This window comes from Coenobita brevimanus, chromosome 100 (assembly GCF_032717465.1).
Source record: "Coenobita brevimanus isolate Jiangsu-jjx chromosome 100, ASM3271746v2, whole genome shotgun sequence".
Classification (NCBI taxonomy): Eukaryota; Metazoa; Arthropoda; class Malacostraca; order Decapoda; family Coenobitidae; genus Coenobita; species Coenobita brevimanus.
In genome coordinates, this window is record NC_137053.1 from 54,723,753 (window position 1) to 54,734,899 (window position 11,147).

The following is an 11,147-nucleotide window of genomic DNA, read 5'->3' on the forward strand; positions in this document are numbered from 1 at the left end:
TCTTACTATTTTCAAACGATTTTTTTAGACTTAATCCTTTCAAATCAATACGATAATGTATGTTATTGCCTCCCTATCACTACGCATTTATATTTTTTTTCCTCGAACTGAAAGGGTTATATACAGCCTTCACTGACCCACGACTAACAGAGATTCTTCCTATATTGCATGAAATCATAAAAATGCGTCATAAGAGTGATGGGATTCATTGCTTCTGGTCGTTTAAGCGTCGTTATATTACACTTAGATTCTTATTGCGGTGATCTGTGAATGAATGGAGTGCGAGTTGTTAATTGTAGTGTTGGTGATGGGGTTGTTTTTTTTGTTACTGAAATTATTATTATCATTATTATTTTTATTACTACTACTACTATTATTATTATTATTATTATTATTATTATTATTAGTAGTAGTAGTAGTAGTAGTAGTAGTATCATTATTATTATATTATTTCATCATTTTTGTAGGTGTGTACAGTATATTATTCATCTATATACTTATTTATGAGCGTGTCTGTGTATCTTTTTCCTCGGTTTAGGCTATTTATTCCTTCTTTTCTCATTTTCCCTTTTTTTTTTTTTTCCCCTCTGTGCTTTCCCCTCTGCCATTTTCTTCCGTCTCTGCATCTCAACTCACAAAACTTCGCCCATTTCCTATTTTTTGTCGGCAGGAAAAGTTTGAGGCGAGACATACCAAGCAGCCAGGTGTGTGTGTGTGTGTGTGTGTGTGTGTGTGTGTGAGAGAGAGAGAGAGAGAGAGTAGAGTAGAGGTATATCTAAACAGCTGAATGTGTTGATGGTGAAAAAGGAGGAAGAGAAGGAGGAGGAGAAACAGACAGAGAAGCACACGAAGAAACCCAAAGCCACTCAAGCCGACAGGAAGGCGTAGAGGACAGGAAAGACGTTTAAACTAGTGTCTAAGAATAACAAGGAGGAGAAGGAAGAGGAGGAGGAGGAGGAAGAGGAGGAGGAGGAGGAGGAGGAGGAGGAGGAGGAGGAGGAGGAGGAGGAGGAGGAGGAGGAGGAGGACGGAATAAAAGAAAAAAAAAACAGGCAGAGAAAACGAAAAATGAGAAAGAGGAGAAGAAACAATCAAACTCTCTCCAGACAAAATGATTATAGAACAAAGTAGATCTTAAAACCCGTGGTAGTGTAACGTGGAGAGTGAAGAGAAGGGAGGGACAGTAAGAGGAAGACGAGGAAAGGAAAAAAAAACGCATAAGTGAACGAGAAGAAAAACGAAGAGCAGACAGAGAAACCGCAAAACCCCCTTCAAACCTAAAGTAAAAGACGAGAAGGACGTGTAACTCTGTCGTGTGGTGTGGTGTGGTGTTGTGTGGTGTGGTGTGGTGTGATACGATATGGAGTGGTGAAATGTGGCATGGAATGGAATAGTATGGTATGGCGTGTCGCAATGTGATACCGTGTGCTATGGTGAAGCCAGCATGGTGTGGTGTGATGTAGAATCATTGGGTGTGGTGTGGTGTGGTAGGGGGTGGTGTGGCGAAATGTGTGGTGTGGTGGGGGGCGGCGTGCCATGCGAGGCGGCCATTACGAGGAATAGCAAGCGTCGTAAACTCCACTATTACTAATTACCTTTCCGTGGGGCCAGGTGGATCGCCGCGACTCAGGGCCTCTGTCTTGGCCTCTCGGTGAGGTAGTGGGGGTAGGGTTGGGGGTGGGGGGACCAGGGAAAGGAGTGAAGAGGGGGTGGAGAAGGTTTGGGTGAGGGTAAAAGGGAGTGTGGGTGAGGGTTAAAGGGTGAGGAAGGTCGAGGATGGGGTGAGTGGAGCTGGGGAGATGGGACTGGGAAGCTTGGAATATAAAATGACAAGAAGAAACGAAAGTAAAAAACATCATCGATGGGGGTACAAAGGAAAGATTCGGTGAAGCCTATGCCCACATTACCATAGTGGAATACGAGCACAAAAAAAGAACTGGAAAGTACTTAGAGGGCGCATACCTCCGCCAATGCCATTGCAGGATCAGGATCTAGATCAGGATCCGCCTCCAAATTTGATCAATTCTTTCTTGGCTCATGGTCCACCCTTCCACAAAATTTCATTGTAATTTATAGAGAACTTTTGGATATACCGTGTGGATAAACAAACAAACAAATGAAACTTCCGTAAGCATAGCGCTTGCCGGATGGATCCGATTGTGTCTGCTTAGTTTTCACTGGCGCGTAGGGAGTCATTTGGAGAAATTTTTCGCGCTTCAATGCGAAGCACAGGATGGGTTTAGAAAGCTAAAAATTGCATTGCCAGGTGCGCCAGGCGTTTCTCTTCAATTTGGTAAGAAAATAAAAACGATTTCGAAATCTGAAAAAATGGTGACGGAGCCTGCCACTGGATCCCGACGATTTCCGGACCCACGGCCATTGAGGGGTTTCAACCCCCTACCCAGGCCAGGGCCTTTGACCGATTTTGAAGAAAAACAATAGGCTTCCAGGGTTTATGGATATCTACCTGCTGATTATTTTTTCAGAACGACTGGCGTAAAATTGTGACCTGTAGAGAGCAGACAAACAAACAGATGGACAGACAAACATACGGAACTGACCAACATGCTTGCCGAATCTTTCGATTCCGGGAAGCAACAAACAGGCAAATACATAACCTCCTCCAACTTCGCTGGTGGAGGTAACTAAAATAAAAATGATAGGAGTAAAGAGCAAAACAAACACTGGTGTACGTACTGGTTCTTTTGAGGCTGTTTGTTGCAGGCCAGACCATGACCAAAGTATCTATGTTATGAGTCTGAATTAGATAGCGGAAAAAGAAGACTTAATCCCCTCACTAAGCTTTCAAGTCTAAGCCGGAATGAAAATGTGAGAATAATATAGGAGTAGGGAAGTTGAGGTGGAAGAGGAGGAGTGACGGTGGAGAGGAGGGGAGAGGATGGAGAAGAGGGGAAAGGATGAAGCTGACGGAGAAGGATGAAGAGGAAAGAAGAAGGTAGAGAGGGGAGGAGAGGGTAAAGAGGAGGGGAGAGGGTGGAGAGGAAGGTAGAAGGTAAACTGGGGGGGAGGAGAGAAGGTAGAGAGAAGGGCAGAAGACGGAAAGAAGGGCAGAAGGCAGAGAGGAGGGGAGAAGGCAGAGAGGAGGGGAGAAGGCAGAGAGGAGAGGAGAAGGCAGAGAGGAGGGGAGAAGGCAGAGAGGAGAGGAGAAGGCAGAGAGGAGGGCAGAGGGCAGTGAGGAGGGCAGAAAACAGACAGGAGAGGAAAAGGCAGGGAGGAGAGTAGAAGGCAGAGAGGAGAGGAAAAAGGCCCAGGAGGGGGGAAATCACATGGGAGGGGAAAAGGTAGAGAGAAGTGGAGAAGAGAAGAGGATGGAGAGAAGGGGAGATGATGAAAAGAAGGAGGCAGGAGTAATAGGAAGGGGAAGGGGAGAGGGAGATAATTAGGGGGAAGGGGTAGGGGGAAAGAAGGATATGAAGGGGGTGGGGAGGGAAGAGACGAGGAAGTGCATGACAACTTGCATACTTTTTGCTATGAACACTCTCTCTCTCTCTCTCTCTCTCTCTCTCGTCATTCATTTCGTTATAATTCTCTTTCTAATTCATTCTTCCTTCAATTTCTCCTTCTCGTTCATTTCAGTTCCTCTTCACCTCATTACTCTCCTCTTTCTCCTCCTCCTCCTCCTTTGAAGACGACCCTTTTTTGTCTTTTTCTTCCACACTTCGTCATATTCTTCAAGTCCTCGCTTTTCCATCTCTCTTTCTTTCCTCTTCTTTCATTTCTCCTTCTCCTCCCCATCCCCTTACTAACCTCCATACCCCTCATCTTTCCCTTTTATCTTCCTTCCTCCACTCCTTCCCAATAAACTGTCCTCCTCTTGCTCCCCCTTCTTCCTTTAACTTCTCATTATCCTGTATCCTCCTTTTCCCTTCTCCCATCTTCCCTTCCTAATCTCCTCCTCTCCTTCCCCCTCCCTACTCCTCCACCACTATCACCACAAGCAATCCTTCTCCACCAGTCACCCTCCCCCCTCCATCAACCTCCCTCACCTCTCTTTTTCATTCTTGACGCCATTTTCCTTCTCTTTTCTCTTCCTCCTTCTCCCTCTCTCCTCTTCTACCTTCCCCTTCTTCCTTCTCTCCTCCTCATTCTTAACCTCTTCGTTTTTCTCCCTCACCTCTTATCTTCCTCCTTCCCCCTCTTCCCTCTTCCTCCCTTCCCCTCTTCCTTTTCCTCCTTCATTTCTCTCTGAACCTTGCCTCATTCCCTTCCCCTACTCTCTCCTCCTCCAAATCTATCTTCTTTTCGCTTCCTCACCTCTCCTCTTCTTCCACGTTCCTCGTCCCTCTCCCTCTCCTCCCCTTCCTGTACCATACTCCCCTCCTCAGCTCCCCTCTTGTCCCTCCCTCTCCCCGCTTCATCCCCTAGTTAGCCTATTTTGCCAGTGCTTTGTGTGATATATAACCTAGCCTCTGCGTGCTGTGTTGTGCTGTGTTGTGTATTTTGCCGCCACCTGTGGATTAACCTATATTAACCTGTAGTCTTCCCGTTACCTCCATTATCCTCTAATTCCCAACAGGATTTCGACGTAAGACCCTCTATGCGGTGCGGTAATGGCGATGGTATTTTGTTACTCCTTCCGGCAAGCTATTTTCTTCTTTCTTCCGCCTTATAATTTTCAGCAGGTTAGCGGACGGAGTTAGACGCATTATGAAAGTCATTTGGTGTTAGTGGATTTACTGTATCCTGATCCTTCTACTGTCAGACGATTTTACTTAGCTGAGAAGACGCCTCATGATGGGGTTAGAATCCTCCATCCATCTATCCAACCATCCAACCAATCAACCAACCATCCATCCATCCATCCATCCATATGTCCACCCGTTCATCCATGCATCTGTCCATTCATCTAGTCATTCATCCTTCATCCATCCATCCAACCAACCAACCAACCAACTAACTAACCATCCATCCCTCCATTCATCCATCCGTCCATCCTACCAACCAACCAACCAGCCAACCATCCCTCCATTCAGCCATCCGTCCATCCATCTATCCGTCCACTCATCCATTCATCCGTCCACTCATTCATTCATCCATCAATCCATCCATCCATCATCTAATCCTCTGTTGCCTCATCAGAATTGAGGCCAACTATCAGAGTATTTTGTCTATATATTTAAGGCGAGGGTGACCAGTTACAGGTTCCTGAGTGGCATTCTTTGAGCAATAAGTCCCACCCAGCCCTTGGACATATGGAGCCTCGTAACCCAATTAATCAGGCGTCCACCCAGCACAGCAGTGGTTTCCTGGAGTAGGTCAAGTGGCACGGGGACTGACTTTAAAGGATTGGAATTGTGTTAACGTGAAGATGGTGGGTCGGGGTGAGGGATGATGAGATGAGGATGAAGATGAGGATGAGGGTGAGGGTGGGGGTGAGGGTGGGGATGAGGATGAGGGGTGTGGGATGAGGGTTAGGAGCATTTTTTTTTTTGTTATGTGTCCAACTCTGGGCATAGGCTTCTCAGCCTGCTTCCAAGGCCCAGTAGTCTTCCTACATACAATACATCTCTACATGTCACCACTTCGGTGCTAACACCCACCGTCCATATTGAATACATGCTAGGGCTGTCTCATACAGGATTGGTATTAGCGGGGGTATTTTTATGACATGTCGGCGGGTCTTCTGGTAGATCAGTAAAGTCTGATTTTACCAAATTCAAATCCTTAAACTGTTCCCTGACCCAGCGGATTTGAACCTGGGTCCTATAGGATAGCATGCCACCACTCTACCGATTGAGATGATAGCTGTGAGTGAGAGGGAAAGGGAGAATGTTAGTGGGAAGACGGGCGTGTGGAGTGATGGGTGGAGGTTTAGGAGAAAGGGTGAGAGATGAAACGAAGCTACAGGGGTAAGGTTGAGGGTACAAGTAAGGGGAGGTATGAAGGATGAAGTGAAGGAGGTGAGGGAAGGGTGAAGAGTATGGGGAGAGGAAGAAGTGGAGGGGCGAGGGTGACATTGTGAGAAAGATATAGGGGAGAGGCAGGGGAGAGAGAAGGAAAGAGGGAAAGGTGGAGAGGTGAGGGTGATAGAGTGAGAAAGAGAGGGGTGGTAAGGGAGGGAAAAAGGGAGGGGAAGGATTGGAAGGGACAGGGAGACAGAATGAGTAGGATCAGGGGGGGGGGGGAAGTGAAAGGGGAGGGATGAAGTGCAATTAGGACAGATAGCGCAAGAGTACAACTAACAGTCACTCAGGTCACTTGTCTTAACTAAGCCACATTTTACCTCACAGTCCATGTACCCAGCACCAGCACCACTTAAACCCATCACCACCACTTGCTCCAACTCTACCATCCACACCGCTACTTCAGCTTCGGTTAAGTAACATTATCGTCACATCATCTCCTGCACCACACACGTCTCACCGCAACCACACTTATTTTTGTCACTACCATTTACTTCCTCTCTCACTCTCTGCACCACTTACAACTCTATTTTCACTTCACTGAAACTACCACACATACTCCCTCCTTCACCACCACCACCACACTTAATCTGTACCTCACCATCATCACCACTTACTACACAACACACATATCTTTCTACATCACCATACCATTTGCTTTCTCTCCCACACTGTCACCATAATCTAAAAACAATTCACATTCCATCACAACTAAACTTACTCTTATCACTACGACTTTCCCCTTCCTATACCATCAGTGCCACCTACCACACCAAAGACATATCATTCACTACCATCGTTCTTGTTTTCATCACTATCCCCATCTACCACCACCATCACCACCCCCACCACCACCACCACCACCACACTTGCCTCCAACAGAACCACTTAGCTGCCTCCTTCATCACCACCACTGTCACACTTGTTTTCATTATCACCACTTGCTCCTCTCTCATCCATCATCACCTACTTCCTCCCATTACCACTACTAATCCCACAACTACAGCCACAAGCCCCTCCCCAACCACTGTCTTTCTCCCCTCCTGTCTCCCACTCTTTCTTCCCCACTCGACCTCTTCACTTCTAACCATCCCTCTCTCTTTCCCTCTCTTCACCCCCACTTCCCTTCTCCTCTCCCCCTCCCCCAGATGCCCCTATAACCGCTAATTAGGATCGGGAGGTTAGGCTAGTCGGTTCCAACACATCCCCTTCCTATCGCTATCTATGTTTGTGCTGTTATCCTGGTATCCTTTCCGACTTTCTGAGTTCCGTGTGTGTGTGTGTGTGTGTGTGTGTGTGTGTGTTTCTAATAAGCATATATTCTTAACTGACTGACCACATATATGGTGTTCAGTGTTTGATTTCGTTGCAGAATTATTAATGTTTCTGCTGTTTCTGTTTGAATGTTAGTTTGTCTATGCATCTCTAGGTAGTCAATGTCTTAATCCCAGAAGAGGTGACCCAATATGGATCGTCTCCATGTCATTCTCTTCTCCATTAAGCTGCCCTTTCTCCAACTCGCACCTCAGTCATTTATATGCCCCTCCACTCCATTCCTTCATCTCATCCTCGATCTCCCTCTTCCTCTCATCCCCACCACCCAACTCACATGCTCTCTCCCAGTCAGTCTTTCATTCTCTCTACATTGCTGAATCGCCTCAAGGTATCTCTAATGCATTCTGGCACATCCACATCAACTCCACAACGCTCCTTCACTTCCCCATATGCGTGACTGTCTCCATTTAGCTCCACATCCTCCTATTAGATATCTCATTTCTACATTTTTCATTCTTGACTTGTGTTAGTTTCTGTCGCTTATTATTTTTGCGTCTATTGTATGTTCTATTTGTCTCTTGGTTATTGTTGTATATATTTGTGTGCTATACTCCTTTTTTTCTAACCTGGCCTAAAATTGTCGCATTTCCATCTTTAATACTTAGCTATAACAGTTAACGCTGGAACACGAAGCTAGTCAAGAAGAAGTGCTATGGAAAGAATGTAGAGCAGTAGCATTGCCTTATTCTTTCTCTAACCTACATGAAATAAGCTGCTAAAGGACGAAAAGCTGGGTTAGAGTAGGGTGTATGAAGCATAGTTGTTTGTGTATATTGTCTATGAATCTAAATTATCTGTCTGGTCCTGTAGTCTCTCTCTCTCTCTCTCTGGAATTCTTATGGGGTTGTCTAGATGGCCTCTTACAGTCCTGACCTTGAACATATATTACTCTCTCTCTCTCTCTCTCTCTCTCTCTCTGGAATTCTTATGGGATTGTCTAGATGGCCTCTTACAGTCCTGACCTTGAACATATATTTTTTTCTGTCTCTCTGTCTATCTCTCTCCCTCCCTCTCTCTCTCTCTCTCTCTCTCTCTCTCTCTCTCTCTCTCACCCAACTTTAAAACCTCCCAGAATACCTTAACGCATCCAAAAACCGGGGGGAGATTTTTGTTTCCCTGGCTAATCCTCCTCCCTAATCCTCTCCGCATTAAGTAATCTCCTTAATGAAGCCTCCCTGTCCATAAGTCTTGTCTGTTGCAAAGCCGGTTTTTCATTTCGTATCGTGTAAATTTTCGTGTATTTTCTTTTCCGAAATTTTGAAGGCTTCACTGCTACTATGCCTACTGCTGCTGCTCCTGCTAGTACCATAAAAACAACAACAACAGCTTCTACTACTACTATTACTACTACTACTGCTACTTCTACTACTACCACAACAACAACAATAAAAGTTACTACTACTACTACAACTACCGCAACTACAACTACCGCTACTTCTACTACTACTATTACTACTACTACTTATTTTGGGGGGAGCGGGAGCACTGATGACTATTTTCCTACTTTCCATCTACCTATCTGCTCCCAAATGCCGCATCCTGTGAGTGGTGACCTCGACAAAGGATCTCCAGCCATTTCTGCCCCTACTCAGCAACGACACCTCTTCTCACGACACGCCATCCTCCATTACGTATTGTTGCATCTAATTCCTGTTTTCTTTTTCTTATTTATGCTTCTACCCACATCATTTAAAACACTGGAAATAGGGCTGTGATGATGATGATGAGAGAGACGGATTTCTTGCTCTCTCTCTCTCTCTCTCTCTCTCTCTCTCTCTCTCTCTCTCTCTCTCTCTCTCTCTCTCTCTCTCTCTCTCTCTCTCTCTCTCTCTCTCTCAACCTACTTCCTGCTACGTTAAACCACCGACCACTACTTCACTCTCGTTGTCCTCTCTCTTGTTGACTCTCCCCTCATTACTCACTCGTTAAACATTCTCTCTCCCTCCCTCTCTCTCTCTCTCTCTCTCTCTCTCTCTCTCTCATTACGACTCTTCCCCCTAATCGCTCAGTCGTTAAGCATTTCATTGCCATTTCTTTCCTCGTTTAACACATTTGTCATAATTTTCTCTGTTCCCTCAGAAGATAAGATGAAGATGCAAGGAAAATGAAAGAATGAAAGTAAGAAAGAAGATGATGGGAAAATGGAGGAATTATGTGAATAGGAAAAGGAAGAGGATGACGAGAGAGAGAGAGAGAGAGAGAGAGAGAGAGAGAGAGAGAGAGAGAGAGAGAGAGCAACAGTGATGGAATGAGACATGGTGAGACAAATGAGTGATGAAATCTTGAAGAAACGTGTGTGTGTGTGAGAGAGAGAGAGAGAGAGAGAGAGAGAGAGAGAGAGAGAGAGAGAGAGAGAGAGAGAGAGAGAGAGAGAGAGAGAGAGAGAGAGAGAGATTAAAGGAGGAAAATAAGACTGGAAACACACCACGACCGTCCTTTCCTCTAACAATATTAAGGTCACACCAATAACAGATATCAACCACATTCCCGACAGTCCCCCTTGCACTAATTTTCACTCTTACTCTATTTCTATCTCTTACTCACTCTAATTCTCGCTCTTGCTCACTTCAGTTCACTTTCTCACTCTAATTCACGCTTCTATTTCAGTTCAGACGTAGTGGAAGTAGACATCGGAAAGAAGAAGAAGAAGAAGAAAAAAGAAAGTGAAAGAAGAAGATAATGATGCTCAAAATGATGAAACCCTGAAGCAAAAACAAACAGCAACAGCATAATGCAAACAACAAAAAGATGAGCTGAAAGAAGACAAAAGAAGCAGCAACAGAAAGTGACAAACAGTGCAGTATTAACATGAAACAGGCAAGAGGTGAAACACTCTACAGGGGGACGGACAGCTTAAAATGAAAGATGAACGGTAAGTAAAATAAGAAAAAATGACTGTAGGAGAAAACCCACAAAAGGATCATTTTAAATACTTTCTAGAGATGTCTTAGGACGTGTTTTTATCCTCAGAACTATAAGAATAAAATGGGCAACGAAAAAAAAAAAAAAGCGAGAAAACGACACACGCCCAGGAAAACCACAAGAATGCGAACAACAGGAGAAAGACTGAAAAAAGGGTAACTTAAAAAAAATATTCTCCAGCGACTTCCTACGACGTATTTACACCCTCAAAGCCGCGTGATAATTGCCCAATAAACCAGCGCTCACTAAATGTTGGATGCGTGGGGGTGGAGGGAAAGGGAGAGGGGGTTTGAGAGGGGGTGGGAGGGGGAATGGAGAAATGGGGGATGGGGGAGGGGGAAAAAGGAGGGGGGAGGGGTCTTTTCGTGAGGTGGCGGCGTTTAAGTCAGGTCCCCGGCGCTGCATTTTACACAACCGCTCATGTTATTAAGGCTTTATTTATACACGGGTGTTCTCTTGGGAGGCGTGTGAGATTATTGTCTTGGTGTGTTTTCTCTGTGTCTTGTTATACACTCCTTTTTTTTTCTTCCTTTCTTTCTTTTTACCTAGTCACTCTTCTGTCGTTGATTTTTGGAAAGAGGGTGTTTTTGTAGTGCTTTTTTTTTTCTCCCTGTATTATTTTTAACGTACATAATGTTCTTTGTCAGGCTATGTTATTTTGCCTTCGTATAATATCCTGATCTGATTTGTGTTTGTTTTTTTTCTTTTTTTACTAGCAATGAAAAGACTGCTATTTTTTTTTCTAACCATTCACAGGTTGATTTTTATTTATACACTGTCTCTTCTGGAAGGAAAGTGAGATTGTCTTGATGTATTTTCTTTGTCTGAGCCTTTTATATCCCTCTTTTAACTGTGATAATGATAGAAACAAAGCTGTGATATTGCTGGCTACCGATATATTTAGCAATTACCCCAATTTGGCCAGCCTTGATGTGTTTCCTCTGCCTATTTTAGCTTTGTATCTAT